Source organism: Acanthaster planci, linkage group LG03, assembly GCF_054643075.1.
Source record: "Acanthaster planci isolate LZ-2023a linkage group LG03, COTS_SCS, whole genome shotgun sequence".
Lineage (NCBI taxonomy): Eukaryota > Metazoa > Echinodermata > Asteroidea > Valvatida > Acanthasteridae > Acanthaster > Acanthaster planci.
The window spans coordinates 14,171,386-14,193,653 of NC_141779.1; the positions used below are offsets into that span (position 1 = coordinate 14,171,386).

The 22,268-nt window shown below is 42.9% G+C and overlaps 1 long non-coding RNA gene across 4 annotated transcripts; it reads left to right on the plus strand.

Annotated features, from left to right (window-relative positions):
• The first annotated feature begins 1,675 nt into the window (after window positions 1-1,675).
• LOC110991219 (uncharacterized) lies at window positions 1,676-21,972 on the plus strand. Of its 4 annotated transcripts, none has more exons than XR_015424799.1 (9): window positions 1,676-1,787; window positions 4,854-4,998; window positions 5,508-5,915; window positions 6,452-6,532; window positions 13,981-14,033; window positions 14,808-14,927; window positions 15,696-15,910; window positions 19,217-19,331; window positions 20,187-21,972. It is a non-coding gene; the product is annotated as an uncharacterized LOC110991219 (long non-coding RNA). The 4 variants fall into 4 exon arrangements; XR_002600116.2 differs by having other exon boundaries at window positions 15,696-15,786; XR_015424800.1 differs by having other exon boundaries at window positions 15,696-15,786; window positions 19,227-19,331.
• The last annotated feature ends 296 nt before the right edge of the window (window positions 21,973-22,268 follow it).

Genomic DNA, 22,268 nt, shown 5'->3' on the forward strand with positions numbered 1-22,268 from the left:
TGAGTTCATAGTTAATCATCTCATGACAGATGACATTCTGGAAGGCTTTGATGTCTGCTTTAGAGATTGGTGACATTCGGGTAAATCCAGGTTACTGTGGTGGCTACATCTTCTGAAGCTGACGCGAGAACATGCAGTGTATATGTACATGTGCAGTTGGAAGCAACAGATGGTTGACTGGTTCCTATACTGTAGCATGAGGCCAGAACCTGCAAAGTGTAAAGCAAAATAAGTTACAGTGTAACACTTGTGGTGATGCCTTCTCCTGATACCCCATGTTCAATTTTTTCAAAACTGATTAAAATGTCTCAATTCAAATTTTCCATAAATAATTATGGAAAGATAATACTGATTGTCAACTACAAGTTTCACTGCATATGCTTTTCTTTGAACTTCCTTTTCTTGATTCTTAATTATTTTTACAATTTGACAAAGCATAAAGAGTAGTCCCCTAACAGGGCGCACTCAACATTTTCCTCAACTTTCCTCATACAGTGTTGCCAAATCTTTGTTGAAAAACTTCAAATTCATTCTGTTACATACTGGTACTGTCGTCACAATACATGGTATTGTTGAACCTTTTGGAAAAATTTCTGTCATAAAAATTAGACCAAAATTCAAAATAAAATATTGTAAGAGAAATACTATTTTAAAAGAGTTTGTTATGGCTTATGCACGTCAGAAAAAAAACCCTGAAAATCAGGCCAGAATAGAATTCCATTAGAACTTTGTAGCAGGTACATAACCTCACGATTTATACATGGGAATGCTGAGACCTCGATAAATTGTCAGTTATTGTAAAATCCGAGGTAAAATTCAGCTCTAGCAAGGGGTCAGAGGTGAAAAGTCAAACCAAGCCACACTAGGCCACATAAACAAGAAAATGTCTACAGACTCAGCAGCTCTGCCACGGGCATGAAGGGTAAGAGTTACATGTATGTATAGTGATGTACAGACATCACCAATTTTCCCTTACAGTGGAAATCAAATTTATTTAAAAAATAATTTGAAAAATTTCAGGTATGTGAGACCAGTCTTTTATTGGTTTGTTCACAGGGTGTCACGGTCAAGCGATGGTCTGATGAAACTCTCGCTCTCTCACTAGCCATGTCAAACATTAATTTGATTTCACTCTACTGAGTGGAGCGTTAGTATAAATTATTATACTCAGGGGCCACTAGGAAAATTAACGATAGCCTCGATGTATTTTAACAACAAGAAAAGGCTTAGTCTGGCAGTCACGGCTTTGGCACTGGGCCTCCCTGTGTATCCTATACTAGGCCTACTGCCATAAGTGCCTCCAGCCATGACAGCAAAAAGGTCTCACCGTATACTACTAGGCCTAAGAAAAAATGAAAAGCCCTTATCTTTTCTATTATGCAACGCCACACTTACCTCAGACAGGTAATATTTTCGAAATCTAAATCAATCAAAATTAAATCAATTAATTAAAAATGACCGAACTAGGTGACTCCACCCAGTTGATTGAACAATACATGTACGTGAATCATCGCTCATTGTAACAACGTGTAACGATTGATGTGTATACCAACTGCACAAGCACAGGAGCGCCCTCTCTCGGCGACAGGTTTTTGAGAGCATCTACAACAACGTCTTGACGAAAAGACTAATCTAACTCAAAAGAGGGCGCTTGTGGTCTGGGCGAGTGGTATACTGCGCGTGCGTGCGAGTACAACTTACAACTTGCAAGCGAACAAGTTACAACTTCATGAACTTTTTGAGCGAGGAAAATGCTACGTACAGCAGTACTACAAGGCAGCTGCAGGGTAGATTTTTAATTATGTTATTCCTATATTCTTACTTATGCTATGTGTTTGTGTGCTAATGTTTATTATTGACTATGGGGATCACTAACTTGACTAAGCTGTGTACTTAGTCCTGTCAGTGTAGCCCCTCAAATTATAGGGCTGTAGTGGCTCGCTTTTACAATCTGCCTCTTATCTGTTGCAACCACAGCCCAACTTCAAGGCATATCTAAAATGCCTGAAATCCAAACTGCAGGATTGTCACAAACTTTGAATCCTAATATCTTCCCAAATAAGAATGACTCGACAACATTACATTACATGTACGTTAATTTCTGAGCAAAGTTACATGTACATTATCTTCCAGAAATAGGCTTGTGTTAGCATTTGTGGTTTTGTACACCCCCCCCCTTCAAAAAAGGTCGCTGTAACTTAATGGTACACGTTTACGTACAAGTACATGCTGTGAATGAATATCATAACATTGCTGTTCGTGGTCTACATGTACATGTAGTCTCCACATTTTTTTTTTCATTTATGTGGGGCGGGTAGGCCAATACACATACATGTAGCTAGCTATTTCCAGAGATTTACATGTACATTTAAGAGAAGAAATGGGTTAGCACATTGTTTCCTGTTTTAAATGAGTGCATTGTCCATCCGATACAGAATAAAAAACAATCAAGACAACTACATTATACACAATTCTTCAGGTTTTTATCCAGATGCATTCATGGCAAGCAACACATCAAACTACATGTATTTCATTTACGGTAGTTCCATTGTGTGTGCTTATCGTGAGGAATGCAACGCAAAGCTCAAATATTTTTGCCGAATCACCATTTCATTGATAATCCGCATGGCGTTACAAAAAGTGTTGTTATACTTAAACCAGGCCTCTCTGACATGTCTGAACATCGTGCGATGAAAGAATTTATAAGCTCATGTGGCAAACTCCCACAGCTGCATTCTCAAACTGCGGTTGAGTCTTCTATGATGTAAGTGCCCCTTGGGAAGAGACCCAAACTCACAAAAATTGATTTTCCTTGAACATGTTAAAACTCATAAAGCAGTCTGCTGATGTACATGTACATAGTACTTACCACTTCTCCATCTAAATGGACATGGCGTACATGTGGTGTAGGCCTACACAAATTCTGAAAAATCGTCTGTGAACTGCTTTGTCTCAAAAGAAGCCTCCTTCCCTCCCTTCCTCCCCCCCCCCCGCCATTGCTACATGTATTTAAACTTTTTTTTTCATATTTTAATGGGCCTATGTCTGAAGGTTGGGAAGTCCCCTAAAAGTACATCACAGGATCTGGAAGGATCCTGTAAGAATCTTAGTTTTGGTAAAGGACAGTTAAAGACAAAACACCGAGACTGAATGGCTAAACAAATGGCAACAAACACATACCGGTATATGGTCCCCCCACAAACCCCAGAGCAAAAAAATTCTGTCATCCCATGAGAAAAATAGCCTTTTCCAATAATGTTTTTGTTTGTGTACAGTTTTCTAAAAGGAATATAATTTGCGGTGGATGAAGCTTTCACTATATACATGTACATGCTGAGTTGCAGGGAAATTAAAAGAAGAAGACTGGGGATGAGCACTGCAGAACATATGCAAAAACGGACAAAAACCACTCTGCATTACATGTACATGTATGCTTGGATTATAATGAAACTTCGAGCCTAGTTCTAGCTGACAAAGAATATAGTTTTTCTTAGAAATGAAAACATACGAATTATTTGTACAGATTTTTTTTTTTTTTGCGCTTCAGTTGTACTGTATATTCCATGATCAAACACATTTAGTTTCAAGAATCAAACGAAGACTGTTACACATACGTGTCAAAGCGTACGTGCACGTTGTGGGCAGATGCTGGTTACATGTACCGGGTACTTCATGTTTCACAGTGACGCCATATGACCTTGGGAGCCAAATGTTGACGTACATGAACGTAAACATCATTATAAGTTGACCTTTTTCTGGTTGTGATACTGCCTCTACCGTGTACTTCAATCAAAATTCAACTTTCTCAATCAAAACTGACCATTTTTTTAATTGAGCCTTTTGCTCGCCATTCTCTCATTCTCCTCCAAACACACTGCACCCTTGGTCATGTTCGTACATGAATGCATCACACTGTATTATGGCTCAACCATTTTCAGAAGCGGGGGGGTGGTACATGTAGGTTGGTTTCACTGCGCTGCCATCCTGTGTGTGCCTTTGGATTGATATGGTGGGCACGCACTGTATGCTGGGCTGTAAAGCTGGGAAGGAAAGCCAGAAGAAGCCTGGAGGTTCATCCACTCACTTGGAAATGTTGCTGTAGTGCATTATCAGCCGTCAAGAGCATATCCCCAAAATGTCAAATGTAGCAGGGAAATTGGGGGTGGTTTCCAGTAGAAATCATTCTTTGCAAAATTATCAAACATGCTATTGTGGCCCTACAAGTCCCCATAGACAGGCCTTGTGAGGGTTCCACAAGCTCGCTGCATGACCATTTGTTTTCAGGTTCTAGACATGTTAAATAACCGGCCATCACCTGCATGTTTAAATACATGTAGCTCCTGCAAAATATTTTCATCCATTGGTTAAACCCCCCCAAAAAATCCATTGGTTTCCTGATTCTTGATGACAAAATAGGCCTGTCAGGATTTTTCTGGATTTTGCCATGCTTTGGTGTACACTAGGTAATGAATATCTATGATTCCTGAACATTGCAAAGTCTTGGGACATCCACTTGGGCTGCCCATTTGTATCAAAGGATCATATTGGCATGATTGTTAACAACAGCGTTCAGTAATTCTCAGAAATACTGGCCAATCAACATGCTTCCTGACCCAGATCATGACTGCGTGATTTCACACGCATTAATTTCTGTTGGGAAAAAGTTCAGATTTGAAAGTCATTTTTATTGAAAGTAATTCACAACTAAGTGGTATTTCTTGCTGCCTGATATTTCTGATTGGATGGATGCCTTTTTCCAGGGGGGGGGGATTTCGAGGGAGAGGTACATGTACTCATCAGCAGTGAACATGGTGAACTGATAATGCACAAATTTTACATTTCTTCTTGGACAGCTTGTCTCATCACTACTGGATTGTTGCACAAGGTGTTGACTGTCTTCAGAATACGGGCTTGTAACTCGGCACCATCATGTGCATGACTTGAAAACAAATGTTCTTTAAATGCCAAGAAGAAACTAATTGCAGGATGTAAGATCAGGTGAGTAATGGTACATGTAGGTTACCATTCCACTGCATAATTGAGGGCAATCACACATGTACATGTACTTATTTCAGGCTTTTGAAAAATTGTCTGTGTTTATTTTTGGCTGTTATAAATCCAACAGTAGAATTGAAGGAGATGCAGAACTGAACGCACTGTACATGTAGACGATGTACTGTAGTCCTTGCCATTTGTTACATACCGTAAGCCTGTACCCTCTTTATTCAAGGTCATTTTTATAATTCTTGTTCGTAGAACCAGCCTATCACAAGTTCAGTGCAAATTAGTGCATTTCATTTCTGTATTCTCTCCAGCAAGATGATTTTTCTCATTTTATGTACTGTTTATATTTGGTCTGGGAACGGAGACAAAAGGACAGGCCACTTTCTTAGCCACTTTCATAACCTCATCCTGTCTTGATGTAAATATGGGGACACCATTCACGATCGCTTGACATTGACTTGACGTGTGTCTGTCTTGCCTCTCTCCCATCCTCACTTTATCAGTACATGTACATATATTTCTCGACAAACACGCACTAGCGTAACATGTATATGAGCCCAGATTTCTGGATGACACTTCACACTTCATGGGCTACGTTGAAAGGTAGAGATGTCAGCCCCTTGCATCACCACCATTGCAACTACCGCAGAGATCATTCACAAGACAGAGATCTCCCCGAGGAGTGTTCGCGGCCCAGAAAGTCTCAGTTTCACATCCACTCACGTGAACAATGGGAGAAGTCAGAGGACCGGAGGTGTGGTCAAGGCCACACAGGTGACAGAGACTGTGACAGTAAACACCAAGATGACATCTGATAGAATGACCTTGGAGAACAACTCAAACTGGAGATCATCAACTGACTGGAGACAAGAGGCACTGGACCCACTAAAACGATTCTTCTAGATGTACATGTATGTCAGGGAACTATTTTTTCTATTCACAATCAATAACTTTTCTGAATTACTAAGTTTAAATCATCCCTCTCAGCATTTTATAATCACAGTTTGGGTGGTTTTCATTTTCTTCACTTTTATACCTGCAGAGAATTCACTAAACATCTCTACAAATACATGCATATGTGGTTTGTTGTAAAGGCCCATCTTGTGTCGATATACATGTATTCCTAATATGGCTCCACATGACTCCACAAAAAAAGACAATCTGGCAACTTCACATTAAGAAGAGGTTTTGCAGACTGAAAGCTTGGGAAAGTCTAAACTTTTTTTTTATATTTAGAAACTCAGAATATGCCTCAAAAGTTAGAAAAGCAAACATTATTTCCTTGAAAAGGGGACAAATTTAATAAGGAACAATTTTTTTGGGGTGGGGGCTTGTCACCTAGTCTTGATTGTGATCTTTATACATGTAGGAACTTGAAACCATGTTTATTGAAGAATGTTATAGTGACAACATAAAAAGCTTAAGTGATACATTGTGCTTCTTATAGGAGGAGGTCAGAGCAAGAAAAGATCTCGAAGTAAAGAGTGCCTGATGTGTGGGCAGCATCACCTGACAGAGTAGAACCTGAGTAAGTTCCTTCCAAGCATAAAGTGACTAATTGGATTGACAGACTCAACTTTATCCCTGTAAGGTTACATATTTTCTCCTGTAATTTAGTTTGCTCTTTTATCTTTCTTAATGCCAACCTTGCCAGATCCTGCAAAATCCACCTGGGGATTCATGGAGGATTTCGTAGGACTTGGGAAGGTAGAAGCAAGCCCAGCCACTTTGATTTCATTCTTGAAATTTCTGAAATTTTAGAGGTCTACTGTGCTCTACCTACCCAAACAATCACTACATATGCAAATTTCCCAGGCACCTATTATTGTTCACTGAAAGGATTTGATCATGCATAGTGCACCCTGACCTCCCACAATGCAACGCGGCTTTGCCACCACAATCGTCCTTCTTTTCTCAGCGCCATAACGTAACAGACGTGCCTTTCAAGGAATCTTAATTTTTTGAACTTCCGTTTTTTGCTACACGGTTTTCTGTAAATTTGATCACCTTTGTGAATTAAATATTACCTTGAATTTTACCTGTTTGTTGGCTAGAGTATTCTCTCGTGTATATTTTTTGTGTTTTCTTCTGTTTTTCTTATGTGCATCCTGCAGGTGTTTACTGTCGGTACTACGAGGTTCGACTCAGCTACGCCCGTGTCTACCTTACCATTTAATTATAGGCCTTATTCGGTTGATTTCAGGGGGTTGCTGTCAGGATTTGTCATACTCCCCTGTCTTCTTTGGCTACTGAGATGAGGAAAAGGCCTTGCCGTCGGCCAGGGGGTTCCAGCCAGGATCTGGCCAGGCCCCCTGGTTCGTTTGGCCCCATGGAGCTGATGGGGAAGCTCCGTGGTTGACTGTGGAAGACCCGAGCAGGGACACCGCCAGGATCTGGCAAGGACCCTGTGTCCTTGGTCGATCGCTGGCCTAGCAAGCCAGCCAGGACTCCCGAGAGAGTACCCCAACAGACGTCTCCCGGGCCCGCCCTACCGTTATTGTACGCCACGCCCTTTGACTGCCAGGGCCCAAGGGAAACCCACGCGGGGTTCGAGCCAGCGTTCCCCCGGCAACTCTGAAGAACACCACCCGCCGGTCAACGTCAGCCAAGAAGACTACTTCTCCAGCAGTCTCCGGGCGTACTCCTGCTCGCCCAGGTATCGAAGCCTCCGGGTCGGGCTCCTCACAAGGGCCGGGGCCCACCCCGCCTGGTGCACCACTGAGCCACAATGACCTGCAGCCTTTTAGGCTTTTACGCCACCAGGGCTTCAAATCACCGCAGCCCATTCGAGGCTCGCGCTTTCAACTGGGCATCACCTGGTCATCGGACCTTACCTCTCCTAGTCCCTCGAGAGGTTCCCCCAAAACTCTGCAGTTCCCGCCGACCCCAAGCGGGAACACTCCCCTGGTGTTCTGCCGCCCATGGCCCCAACTGCCACCACTGCCATCGGGTCACCCACTTCTGGGAAACGTAAATGTTCCCCTTCTTCATCAAGTTCTTCGAAATCCAAGAAGAGGCACCGCTCCAATCATCAGGGGCCTAAGTCCAAGCCGTGGATGTCGGCCTTTCTATCCATTAATGAAGCCCTGACTTCCATCCTCCCCCTCCACCACCCCGGACCCGTTCCTGGCAGCCCAGACCCTTCCACCTCCTTCGGCTGAAAGCCATTATGACACGGGATGGAGTTCCACACCGGAGTCACAACAGCAGGGCATTTCCGGGCCGTCGGAGCGGGCCGCCCCCCATGGGCACGGCTGTGTCTTTGACCATGCGACCAGCATTTTCCTCTGACAAGGACGAAGTTGATTCCGTCAGCGCCTTCACTCCGTCTAAGGGCCGCCTCCGGCTCCTTCAGCAGGATATGATTCAAGAGCTCAGCCTGCCATCAGCCACTCGGCCTGAAGAGGACACTAGCCACAGCTCGTTCAAATGCCATACGGCTTGAATGGAGTCTACGTGACCTATTTTTCCTAAACTTCCACTTAATCGCTCATGTGTGGAAATCTTCAAGTCCCTTGATAAGTCTAAGCAATGGCCTGCTCTCTCCAACTGAGGGACAGCGTTTTATTATTTCTCGCTGGAAGATTTCAAGAATTTCTTGTCGGTCCCAGACCTCCCCGAGGTGGTCAAAGACAAAATCTCCACTGATTTGGGAAAAACGTCTGCTAAGGCGACATACCGGAATAAAGACAAGTCCCTGCTAGAACCCACGCTCACAAAGCTAGACAAATCTTCCCTCTTTGGGCTCCGCTGCCCGGCCTTTCTTCTCCTTTTATCGGAGTACATCGCCCATGCTTGCGAGGAAAAATTCCCCAGTCTCCCCAGATTTTGCAGCCCTAGCACTCCGTGGCCTTGACGAAGGACTGAATAACGTATTCGAACAGGTTGTTCGAATATCCTGTCTGGTAACTTCAACGAGAAGATCCAGTGCCCTCGATGTGATGCATATTCTCTACAAGGGAGTTAGATCTCGCCTTCAGCAACTGCCGCTGTTCGGAGAAGGCCTTTTCACCGGCAAGTTTGTTGACATGCTGGAGATGGAGACTAAGCAGATTGATACGGCCAAGAAAATATCCCTCCGTGTGTCACCGTCTTTGACTCCGTAGTGACCTCAGCAACGTAGTACCAGCCAAGTCAGGCCCACTTCAAACCAGACTTTTTTGATGCGTCGCCCTTTTCATCGGCCTTTTTAACAATCGAGCCAATGCCGAGCTTCATCCCGTGTCACTCCCAAGGTGAGTCAAACCTTCCAGCGCCGTGGGAATTCATAGTGCCCCCTGTTCTTTCTGGGGACATCGCAGGTGACTGTTCCGTTTTGCCTTCGGTCACCGCCATTTCCGAACCCGTCGACGGCTGCCTTGAACAGTTCACAGGGCTCTGGAAAAACATCACCTGGGTCCTCTCAACTCTTGTCCACGGATATTCTCTCAAGTTTACAAGCTCCCCGCCGTCCGAGGCAATACTACAACTGACTCCTGTTCCCCACAACAAGGACCAACACGTGGCGCTGGAGTCGGAGATAAATTCCCTTCTTCAAAAACAGGCTATTCTTCATGTTCAACCTGACCAGATGGGAGCAGTGTTGTAGTCTAGTACTTTTTTCCGAGTACCAAGTACTGCCGAGTAATTTGACTGCCGAGTACAAAGACAGGGCGAGTACTTTGCCAGCCAAGTACAAGTACTGGTTTCCGAGTACAAGTACTTGCACTTCTGAGTACAAGTACAAGTACTTCTAATTACGAGTACAAGTTCTTCTAATTCAAAAGTAGTTTTATCTTAATTTAGAGACTCTAAGACCTGCCACTGTGTAAAAGAAACACCGAATGCAGATGGCATGGCTACAAGAACAAGTGATCTGGCTAGCAATGTCATTGTCACTCCACGTGCGTTGCAGCTGTTGACACAACATGCACGGCGCGGCAAAGTCTATTTTTCAGACTCAATTATTCAATTATGCTGGGTTCGTTGTTTTCGGGTCCAGGAACTAGACTACCATTGCCCAAGTAAATCGCAGGACTATTCTGGAAACCACAATATAATTTGCGTACGTGATTGGTTAAGTACGCGCACAGACGGCAAATGGGTGGTATGCGTTAGTGGTCCCCCGTTCGGCCTTCTCTTTGTCAGAACCGTATCGAATATCAGGTCATTGGAGTCGATATTTTTGTACCTTATTTTAATGGCCATGCGTGGTAAGTTAACTTAAGGATTTTTTTATCAAGTACTGTTAATCGAGTACGAGTACTTTGATGCTCGAGTACAATTTTTGGATGTCGAGTTCCGAGTCTTTTGTAGCCCGAGTACAAGAACTGTAGTTCGAGTGCGAGTGCTTGGATGTCAGAGTACAAGTATGAGTACGAGTTCTCTTAAAACAGTACTTGAGTAGTACTCGAGTACGAGTACCGAGTACGAGTACTACAACACAGGATGGGAGTGGGGTTTTTTCAACATTCTTCCTCACACCAAGAAGGGAACTGACCATTTGCGTCCTATTATCAACCAGAAGTCATTGAACAAATTCATACGTCCAAAGAAGTTTCGTATGGAAACTATCTTGACAGTGGTACAATCCCTACCAGTTCCGTCCTGGGCCCCGTCAATCGATCTTCGCGATGAGTATCTCCATGTACCCATTTACGAACAGGACCGCAAGTTCCTCCGATTCATGTACAAAGGGAGAGCTTACGAATTCTGGGCCCTGCCATTCGGCCTATCAACTCTGTGGCCCCATGCATGAACCTGATATGCCACACAGACATGAAACTGAAAAAAAAAATCTAGTTTAAGGTTTTGCTTCTTGGAATTCTTGTTTGGTCAGAATAATACTGCCCTCTATATTTCAAAAATAGGCCACCCTAGCTGTTGAGATTTTTAGCAAATAAAGATATGATATTACCCTAACTATCTAACTCAAAAAGTTTGAAAATGTGGCATATCAGGATCATGCATGGGGCCACAGAACTTCACCCAGGGTCTTCACATGAATTGCCAAGACCGTTGCAGCTTATCTACGCCAACTAGACGTTTTAATTTTCCAGTACTTAGACGACTGGTTGATCGTGGGCCGATCTTGAGACGAAGCCCTAGCCGCAACCCGTTTCACCTGCAACCTCACTTCCCTTCTTGATTTTCTTATCAACCACAAAAAATCGAACCTGATGCCATCCCAGCTTCCAACGTATCTAGGGGTGATACTCGATCTCCGCAGGGGTATAATTAAGCCAACGATCGACCAAGTAATCCATCTTCAAGACTGTGTTTCTCTTTTCCGTTCGTCGCAGTCACCAACCGCCCTCGCTTGGCTTCGTCTTCTCGGCTTAATGGCCAGTGTGGTGGACCTAATACCATGGTGCAGACTCCAAATGAGACCGCTTCAGATCCATCTGCTCTCCTACTACCGGCACAAGGTAAAACCCATCGATTTGCCAGCTCATGTCTCAGACGATGTCCGTCAACATCTACTATGGTGGCTAAAAAGGACCACTTACTCGCCGGACTCCCCTTTCGGCGAACCAAACCAGACATAGTCATTTAAACCGATGCGTCATCTTTCGGAAGGGGGGGGCATCCCTTCCTCTGCATCAAGTATCCGGGACCTGGAGCACCGAGTTCCGAACAAACCACATCAGTGTATTGGAATTTCAGGCTGTCTTCAATACCCTACATCATTTCCTCACGCACATAAAAGTAAGATTGCCTGATCCCCTCAGACAACTCCACAGTGGTAGCGTACATCAATCATCAAGGCGGTGCATGCTCTCCCCAACTGTGCGTCCTGACATGGGAAATCTTCTGCTGGGCAATGGATCACTCAATCAACATGCAAGCGATCCACATTGCAGGGCCGGACAATTCCATAGCAGACGCTCTGTCTCACGGCACAATTCACCCAACGGAATGGACCCTTCATGCAGACATAGTCAAATCCCTGTTCTTGGCGATAGAGAGACCCAACGTTGATCTCTTTTCATCAGCAGACAATGCCCAACTCCAGGTGTTTTGCACCAGAACGCCTCACCCGCGAGTGTAGGCCGCAGATGCCCTACAGATCAATTGGACCAGCCTACTTGCGTACACCTTTCCTCCCATCTCTCACGTTCCACAGGTCATATCCAAGATAGAACGCGAACGGATTCTACCCATCACCCTTTTCTGGCTGCTTCAGCTTTGGTTCCCCAGGCTGACCAGGCTTCTGGTTCACCGGCTTTTCATCCTTCCGGCACGGCCAGACATCCTTCGACAGCTGAAGTCAGGACTTCTTCATCCAGCACCAGAAAGTCTTCACTTAACGTGCTGGACATTGTCCAACAATCCTTCCACTCTGCGGGGCTTTCTTGTGACGCTGCGTCCATGGCCGCACAAGGACGACGCTCTTCAACCCGCAACGTGTATGACAGCCGAATACGACATTTCACTACGTGGTGCGACGAACATGCTGTGGCTCCAACCGAGGCTCTTTTAAATACTGTTGCGGAGTTTTTATGTACCTTTTCAATTTGGGCCTACAAGTTTCCATGATCTGCAACTTTAGATCGGCCTTAGCCGCTATACATTCTGGTTTTATAGATGACTTCACTGTATCCGATACCACTGCCCTTCATCATCTCCTGTGTGGTACGTTTATTGAGCGCCCACATGTAAAACGCTTAGTCATGTCATAGGATTTAAGCAAAGTTCTAAGGATGCTCACAGGTGCCCCCTTCAAAACTTTAGGTAATGCCACCCTACTACATGCCAGAGTTAAGTTAGCCTTTCTTTTAGCCGTGGCCACTTCCAGGAGGAGCTCCGAACTGCAAGCCCTTTCAATTGCTGAGGGACACCTACGTTGGGAGCCACAGGGTGTACGCCTTATTCCATTTATTATCTTCCTAACCAAAACCAGCCTTCTTCCTTTGATCCACCGGACATTTTTGTTCCGACTATTGCTTCGCATACAGGAGAATACGCAGACAAGCTCTGGTGCCCGATTCGTACACTGAAGTGGCATCTATCCAAAACCAAGAATCTGAGAGGTGCAATTTCCCAACTTCTAATTACTTCTACCAATCCACTCTGACCAGCAGCGAGAGACACCATAGCCTGCTGGATAGTCTCAGCTATTAAATTGCTAATTTAGACTGGCCAACACACTCCGATAACCAGAGTCGGCAGTTTATCAGAACCCATGATGTTAGAGCTGTATCTACTTCTTGGTCTTACTTCTCTGGGATTCCATTGCAGACATCTGTAAGGCTGCACGCTGCAAAACTCCCTCTACATTCACCTCCTGCTATCTAAGGGATGTCTTGCAGAGTGACTCAGCACATGGCAAGGTGGTCCTACTGTCAGCAGTGCAGAGGTCAAAGGAATTATCTTCTGACCGAACAAAGGGACAGTCAGCTTGAAGATTCCTGTCTGTTGAGTTTGGTCTTTATTTACCTCCCAATGCATAAATTTGGTACTAACTTTAAGTATGTGTGCATATTTTTTGTGCTCATGACTATTATTTCTTGTCGTAGCCAACCCTCCTCCTAGATCGGTGCTACTCTGCATATGTAGTGACTATTTGGGTAGGTAGAGCACAGTAGACTCCTCCCCCACATTTAGTGTGGGTCAGGTCTACTAGAGAATACCTACCCAAACAGTGCTCTCCCGCCCATCCTCCCCACTTTGGCTCCGACCCTTCGATGTCGCTTTGAAAAGAAGGTCGATCATGGCGGCAAAGCTGCGTTGCATTGTGGGAGGTCAGGGTGCTTTACGCATGATCAAATCCTTTCAGCAAACAATAATAGGCACCTGGGAAATTTGCTTATGTAGTGACTGTTTGGGTAGGTACATGTATTCTCTAGTAGACCCAACCCACACTAAATGTGGTGGAGGAAATACCATTTTGGGAGGATTTTTGAGGATTCGGGAAAGTTCCTAGGAAACATGGTCTTTCTATACTGTCCTTGTATCTTTAAAACTTTTATCATTATTTTGTCTTGACTCTGTCAGCTCGTACGAGTTTGGCCTCACAGGGAATGGCAAAGATGACTGTAATGGTGAAGGTATGTACCTTGTCCAGAGACTGTGTGAAAGATTCTAGATAACAGAAAAATTGTAGGAGTTCCATACAAAAACTCTGCATTGTGACTTACAGTGTCCAACAAATTTGGTAATTCAATGCGCAGATTTCTGGATTTGTCTGTGGGTTATATTTTTTATTTGCTTTGGAGAAGAAGGAAAAATTCAACAAAATCCAAACTCAGCTAAAAACAAGGCAAGGTGAAGAAAATGGAGGGTTAAATTCCCTCCTTTTCTTTCTTATTTTTGTAATGAAAATCACTGCTCTGTTGTCAAAGCTGGAGTCAGCTCTTTGGTCGAGTTTGGATGGGCTGTTCTTGACACAGGTTGCTTGTTCTCGTACTCGAACAGTGGGAACACAACCCAAGAATGCTGCTCTCGGAGCAGGATCACACACTACCTCATCCGTGTTTTACAGGAACATACACAGAAAACTTGTAGGATTTCGATTTTTGAACAGCTGCAAAAAATAGTGAGATGGCTTACAAAGCCAAAGCAATGGGAGGTTTCACAAAATGAACATTTATAATTTTCCATAACACAGAAAATTTGTTTCTTTTTAAATACAAAAGAATTCAGCCCAGTTGTCCAAACTATTAACCTTCGAAGAACATAGGTCTATACATGTATGGACATATGGCCAACCCATGAACAATAAATCGAGCTGTTCGTGAACATACATGTACAAGAGCAAGCTGCCAGAACTCAGACTTTGAGTGAGTGATGTTTCTTTTATCTCCTTTTTGTTTTTCTAACAGAATAAAAAAGTAAGCCTTTAAAGAAAATCAAGTTCCAGGAAAGACTTGAGTTGCTCACCGTCAGAATGAGCAACTCTGACAGTGATGAGGATCAAGACTAGTGGGTGGAGAAAACACCAGGTACAGTATAAAAACTCCCTTTTCAGTAATGTTCATCATCTGTTTAGAAATCATATTTTTGCTCTTACATTTGGCCATGGCACTTTCTAATGTCTTAACTTCTGAAATGCTTTACAAAAGAGCTCGCTTCAAGAAAACTCATCTCGAATAGCCAACAGGTATTGCAATGTGTAAAGAACAGAATGCAGTTGCTAAGTACCATGTTTTGTTTGTACGTGTCAACTGGTTCAAACAGAGACCATGTGCAAATCAACTGGCTAAGGCTTAGAGAAGTACATAAGTCTATGGGAAGAAGCTGCAGCAACTTTGCTGTGGCTTACCTATTGTTCTGTTACGTCTAGCCTCAGCAACACCTTTTGGATATCGCTGTAAACTTACAACCCTTAGGGGGACATGACCCCATGGGCCAGGAGGTTGCTATGAAGTTTACCTCTTTGACCTTCACATGGAATTGTTAAGGGTGCTTTGGGAGTGCTTAAGGTGGCCAACATGCAGCACTTTGGCCATACAGGATGGTCCTTGTTTGACCCTGACATTCACATCACTGATCACTCCAGTTACCATTTGCAGTCTGGCACTTCTCACCTTGGCCATCCCAACATTTCTTTGTTCTGTGGTCAGAATCACAGCTGTCCCTGGTAAAAGGCACTCCAAACCCGATACTTGCATGTACTTGTAGTCTTTTCAATTTCTGAGGTTCTACTGCTTTTTTGGAGATAATTTCTTGCTTTTTTCATGAGCCTCCTCCATTTTTTACTTCTTTTGCAGGGCATATATTCACTGATATCTTGAGGCTTCTCTGGACAGTTGAAGACCAATTTGACTGGTAGCTCTATTTACTTGCCAAGAGAGTGATTAGGTCAGTCGTCTGTTTGGTGTTGTTGTGCCCTGATGTACTATCTTCACCTGTTGTATGTGAAGGTCCCATTCCCGCTCATCCTTGACCACATAGACATTCCTTGGCTCGAAATTAGCAGGCGCAGGTAGCTAAAATGCACCAGTTTGTCTCATAAATGTGCCCCTAAATTAACCCCGTAACCCTCCTATGCTGAAGTTACTCTTTGGGTCATTTGGTAAACACCTCAAAGAAGCACAGCTGTGTTGTGTTGTGCACTGCACCAACTGTCCCTCACAGGAATATCAGATTGCACTTTTGTGCTGCCCAACAACTGTGCTTCACTGTTTCATGTGCATAATTGTGCAGTAAACCAAATGCAGTGAAGAGGACTGCACAAAAGACCCTGGGTCATTTTGTGCTGACAACCTACTGTGTACACACTGAACCTGTGCATGTTTGAGTTCCATATAGAAACTACATGCTCACCAGTGACTGTGGGCATTTGTGCACATTTGTGCTGTAAAACCATAGGAGGGTTAATGCTAGAATTCTTTTGACCACGACTGCTGGGCTGCGGTATGCCCAGTATGCTAAGCCCTGTCCAGCAGCAGGCCCACATTGAAACCGCAGGTGCATGATGAATAGAATGTACATGTGGTATGCACTTATCCTCACACAAAGCCGCGGCTGTCAACGGCTCCTGGAGTGAAGGCGTTAAAAAGAAAGGCACAAGTACTATTGCCCGCTTGTTTTTATTCCTGCCATGAAAATTACCGGAACTTTTTTACTCCAGATCACCCTTGCCATGAAGCCACAACATAAGTACAATTTGTTACAATGTCACGGAACGCCAACGCAGCAGGCTAACAAACATGGCCAGGATCAACAGTACTGGTGCTCTGTAATTCATGCGACTGAATCTAGTGTACATGTACGTGCATACCGTGATACGTACTGCTGTGCGACCCTGGCCAGCTCAAAGCACAGGCCTTGTGTATAAACAGTATCGGGGGACCATCTGGTCATTGTGTTGTGATTGGCTGTCAATGAAACATCAGTATTCATACATATGTCAGTGGGAATCATTACAGCCATTCCTGCGTGAGCACACATTTCACTGTGAATTTATGGTTGGACATTAACAGTACATTTATGCTTTCGCCGATAGATACAGCTGGCACCGGGCATGCAATGTTACTGTGTCATGCATCATCGCGCAGGTTTTAAGTGCTCTGTGTGCATTGTTTTGTACGAGCTTCATACAATTTTTGGTCATTAACTTAGACATGAGGTCAAAATACAAACGCTTTTGAAAGCGTTCAACGTTTTGTAAATGCCAAGCCCCACCAAGCATTACCACACCATGGGCTTCTGTGGTCTGGTGGATGAATCATGACAATAGCTCTTTACTTTGCAGCTCCGCAGGGGGACTTAGATCGGCAGACTGTTTGAACTTCCTGATAAAACGTGTATGGAGTAGTTGTGTCGCAAATGAAGTGTGAAATATCTGTGCTGTTGGTTTCCAGACCAGTCGTTCAGGTCTCGATACCCTGTAATCTTGGTATTTTGTCTGGGTATCGTGAGTCAAATACACACCTAATTGTATACCTGCAGAATCGATTATACTCACTCGAAATACCGTTTACCTGAATCATACATGACGTAGTGTTCTGTTCATGTAGTTTTAGATAAAACCTCTTTTTTTGCCCGTGTGTGCAAGCTGGGACTCAGCATTACGCAGTCACAGGTTTTCATGTGTAGGATCGGCCACACCAGCACGATTTTACATGCTTTTTCTTCAAGTCAATCATGCGTGCACGTTGCATTTTGTTTTGTAAGGTTATTTTGTCCTCTTTTTATACTTTGTGGCTGCACAAAATTCATGTTGGAAAACAAACATGTTGGGTTTTATGCTAATTTCTGGCTTTTGACTTTACCTATTAAACTTAATGCACAGTAAACAAAAAACATGGACATAATTTAATCTGGTGCTGCAGGAGAACAGCCAAACCGAACCAGAAATCATCAAACAAGGCACTTTCGAACCGAACCAAACCAAACTGCTCAGCTCGGATGTTCGGCTTTAATATGGCATTTCATTGAGGCACACGGGAATACATAAAAGAAAACTTAATAAAACACGAACATAACGAAAACTGGATAACGAGTTGTTCGGTGCGCTCCATATGTGCATGAACATACTGAAATTTACAATGGCCCGGTATCATGAGATGGTTGTAAAAAGCACTTGGTGAGAATCACTCAATAAACAACCAAGAATATGCAATGCTGTATGCATTGTCGCTGCATAACCATTCTAAATTCTCCCCACATCCAATTCGGGCTCATGTGTATTTAGATTTAGTTATCATATTTGCCAATCTCCGATAGTCGCGCCCTTACGTTCCATTTTAGGCTAATAGCGTTCCATATTAGGCCAATGATGCATAAATGGCCGAGCAAAATGAATTTTGATTAGATGATGATCACAGTCGGATTCGTGCTAGATCGAAGGCATCTCTGGAGGGAAACTTTGCCAAGCGGTTCGGTGCATGCAGCGCTTCAGCGCAGCGCATGAGAAGAGTTTTGTTCGCGTGGTGGCCTAACTTGCCTTTCATTTGATCATGAAGGGTTTGACCGTAGGGGGAATGCATTGTAATGGAATTTTGCCAGATCCCAAATAACAAAAATAGCAAAAAAGCACATAAGTCCTTTGCTTTGCTTTTGAACAAAATGTTGTTTGAACAAACCAATTTTATCAGAAAACTTGCATGGTGCGGCAGATAAGGCAGTGGGGAAGCACAGCTCGATGTACTCTACAAAATCTTTATTTCTTTGTATTTGGAAATAGTCATGTGGTATTTCCTTGCATACCTTGATATGAGCTTCTCAGTTGTCTTGTCTTTGGGGGGAAAGAAGGCAAAGCTTTCATGAAACTAAACTTACAAATTTTGATGAAATGTTCACACCTTTGCAAAAAAGATACATAGTAACTTTAGAGAAATTTCTTTCAGTTAAATCAAAGGGAACCTTCTTGGTTGGCACCAAAGAAAGCTTATGTCTAAGATATGAAATTCTTTTGCCACCTTTTTTCCATGAAATGGGATCACATACACACTTTTGAAAAGAACAAATTATTCTGTGATGCCTTATAAACAATAAAGTCTTTAACACAAATGCTATTTCAAAGTCCAGGACGACTGTGGAAAAGATCTGTTTTCCCACTTCATTTCACTGTGTACAAGATGTGCTGGTTTCACCAAAAGTGGTACAAGTACCAAGTTAATGTAGAATTTCTGATGAGAGGCAGCGGAGATGTTATGACATTATCAATATTGCCTGATCACCTCATGATCATTAACTGAAACAGACTTCCAGTTAGTATAGCACCCTGCAGCATTGAGATCTCACTTTCTGTTTGTTTTATTTTCTTATTTTTTTTTCCATGTAGGCGGGTCAAGTCAGATCAGCTGCTGTCCTCTGCGGCAGCCTGCACAGCACAACTGTGTGTTGTGATTTTCCTATCTAAGGGAGTTTGCCAGAGGAATCAATGGATGGGAACACAAGTAAGTCATTTGCATGAATTTGCCCTCAAACAAAAGAATACCTAGCTATTACTTGCTGTGAAATCCTTTTGTAACTCAAGACAAATGCTGAAATATCCTCAGAACTCGGGAGGATTAATTGATAAGTCCAACATCTTGAGCCTGAAAATTAACTTACAACAGCAGGGTTGTTTTTTGTGAGAAAGCTTGTTATTTGCCCAACAATTGGTTCATTTTTTGGAGCAGATCATTAATTCTGGTCGTTCACAGTCTTTTGCAAAGTTTAGGACCACCCATACAAAATGCATCAACCTGAAGAAAAACCAAACTTAAACCAATCAATCATGGCAACTTATGTTTATTTTCAGTGTGTAACCTTAGTATCTTGGTTACACAGCTATTTGACTACATTTCCATGATTTGAAACATTAACAGTCTTATATTTAGTGGGCCCTCCCTTATTTCAGATTACTTAGTCTGGCTGTTTTTTTACCCATGCTGCCTTACAGACAAAATGCCACACAAGACCAGCCTTTGCAAAAAAAATTCATTCAAATCGGTATATAGCACTACACTGATGTCACGCACCACTGTAAAAACATGTTAAGTAATCTTACAATGAGACAATGTAATCCAAGCCTAGTGACAGACACACCAATAAATTTACAGGTGGTCTTAAACTGTTGCAGATGAGTGTAGATCACAGTTTGTTGCTCTTGTAATTGCAGATCTCCATGTATTAGTTCAGGTTTTATGCTCTTAGTAGAATGCTTTTATTTTTATGTTCAAACTACAATGGCACTTATTCCAAATCAATAACTTCACTATGCTTTTCTAACTCTTTCTAACTGCAATTCAACAATTTTTTTCCCACAGGTTTTGGGAATTGTTTGGCGCCCATCTTAACCTACTCCTTTAACTTCCAAGATGCTTGTCAAGACGCTGTTCATACAAACCTTGTTAGACACTGCTGGATTGTACCCTGTTAGGAGATCAGATGAAAATATCAGACTGCATCATTCCCATGTTAATTCAAGAGGAAGTGACAAGGCATGTCGCTCTGCCTAACATTATTCCCACAAGATCACTTTACTTGTGGCCAGTGAGCCGAGTTAGTAAAGATAATACATGTTGCTCAACCTACTGCTGTGCTCCAATAGGATCACTTACCTGTACCTCTGATCTGCAAGTTGAAGTGAGTTAAAAGTACAGAGCTGTATTTGAAAACTAGAGCACTAACTCTCATACAAAACGATGCCTGCTGGGCATCCATGTTTGTGCAGAGAACTCAATATTTTGTACAGCTTTTGTACAGCTATTTGCACATCTGCGTCTGTATTCTAAAATGACAAGAAAGCACATACACAAAGGAACCTAAATGCTTAATCAGTAAATGAGCATTTGATTTTGCTCTACATAAACAATTAAAATGTGTGTGCATCTGTGCTGCAGATAAGTTTGCCGTGACTTTTTAATTGGATTTTATTGATAACCGATGTGCTCTGCATTAAGAGTACATCATTGGATATTCATTCTATCTATTTTCGAATATTCTACAAGCATGCACAGCGTCAAATTGTCTGTGCCTAGGGCGAAGTCAAACTTTCTCCACATGGAGAATGAGAGGTTAACGCTCGAGGACTTTAATACAGCTCAATGGTTGGAAGTGAGACAGCATTGTTTGTCTATACCCAGCACTGTGTTTTTACAGGATCACTTATCTGTTGTCTAAGAACCGAGCTGGATGGACGCATGGGTGGATATCATGACTGGAAACACAAACTGGCTTTATGTTATATAGCATTTTAATTTCTATGCACTGTCTTTAGGTCTCAAGTACAAAAGTGTGGGACATTTGTGTGTGATGACTATTAATGTTCAAGAAAGTTAAACTCTGTAGCTTTTAAAGTAGTTGTAAATTTTGTAAAAAAAATTGTGATGTGTGTTGACTGGAAAGCTACCTTTTGTACGTGTATATTGCTTTACATTCAATTTTGTGGGCTGCTGTAAGGTAAAGAAAGAAATCACTATTTGGGCAACTTGTGTGTAAGGTCATTGAATTACAAGAAGATTGTGAACTGAGTAACGTTTAAAGTCATTGAAAAACTCGTAAAAATTGTGATAAATGTTGACTACACGTTTATCTGGTTATGCATGAGACTATTAGCCTACAGTCAAATTTTGAACTTGAGTAACTGTTGAAGTAGTTGTCAAGTTTGTAAAAACGATGTTGCCTGAAAATTGACCTGTTAATTTCATTCACATTCGCTGGAACTGTATTTCATTATTGTGTAATTTAATTGGATCTTGCACTCCTGCATTTAAGTTTGTTTGCAGTGTGTTTTGGAAAGTTTGTATTGCCATCCTCTTCAGTCTCTCTACCTGTACTTCATGCACCTTGGGCGGTATGACGAATTCTCTTTAACAACAAAGGATGATTCTACTCAAGTTTTTAATAGTCAGCTACATGAGAGGAAAATGTTTTTAACACACCAGTTACGGTATTGCTGGAAGCAATATGAAATGTAGCAGTGCACCTGTGCAATTAAATTCCACCAGAAGTTTAAACGTGAAGTTCAATGGGACCCTCTGTGAGGTTGGGAGCATGTTCTGCGATTTTTGTAAGAGTGGTCAATAAATTTTTCATGAACTGTAAACTTCATACAGATTCCTCTACGTAAATACATTAGATATGTCTGTCCATATATCAATAAAAATGGGGTGGGAAAAGGGTTTGAGAGCACAAAATTCAGTGAAAGCAACTGAAATATCGTCATTTTTCGCCGGCCCCAAAGCGGCCCCAAAGCGGCCCCAAAGCGGCCCCAAAGCGGCCCCAAAGCGGCCCCAAAGCGGCCCCAAAGCGGCCCCAAAGCGGCCCCAAAGCGGCCCCAAAGCGGCCCCAAAGCGGCCCCAAAGCGGCCCCAAAGCGGCCCCAAAGCGGCCCCAAAGCGGCCCCAA